Raw genomic sequence first — 426 nt, 5'->3', positions numbered from 1 at the left:
CCCCCCCCAAAAAAAAAAAAAAAGAAGAAGAAGAAGAGGAGAAGTCTCCACTTGAAAGTGATTTTCTTAGCAACTGTTTGGCTGCAGCTAAAAGTGATGGGCTTCTTTCCTTTACTTTCATTTCTCTTATTTTGTTTTACACAGATCCATGTAACCGACCCCATTAAGTTGGGATAAGGCTGAGTTTGTTGTTGTACCCTCTCTATTGGATTGATCAAGTTCTTAAATATTAGTATAGGGAGTAAGATTCTGCGAGTATCTTTCAGCTTTCTGGAGCAACCAAATAGCGCAGGGGCAATTCACTTTCATAGAATTTACTCTCCACAAAGTCTTGTTTCTCATTTTATTTGCTAGCATATTGTGCCTTGGGTAGGTAGTAGTAATTAACGTGCATTTATATTTTTTCTTCTCTCTTCTTCTTCTTCT

General features: G+C 37.1%; 1 protein-coding gene across 1 annotated transcript in view; it reads left to right on the top strand.

The window, feature by feature from the left end:
* The window catches only part of LOC122072824 (probable ATP synthase 24 kDa subunit, mitochondrial), a gene marked incomplete in the record, with an annotated part of 8,725 nt that overhangs the window by 5,750 nt on the left and 2,549 nt on the right, over positions 1-426 (top strand).

This window comes from Macadamia integrifolia, chromosome 3, assembly GCF_013358625.1.
Source record: "Macadamia integrifolia cultivar HAES 741 chromosome 3, SCU_Mint_v3, whole genome shotgun sequence".
NCBI classification, from domain to species: domain Eukaryota; kingdom Viridiplantae; phylum Streptophyta; class Magnoliopsida; order Proteales; family Proteaceae; genus Macadamia; species Macadamia integrifolia.
The sequence above is the reverse complement of the archived record's forward strand: the minus strand, read 5'-3'. Positions and strand labels throughout refer to the sequence as shown.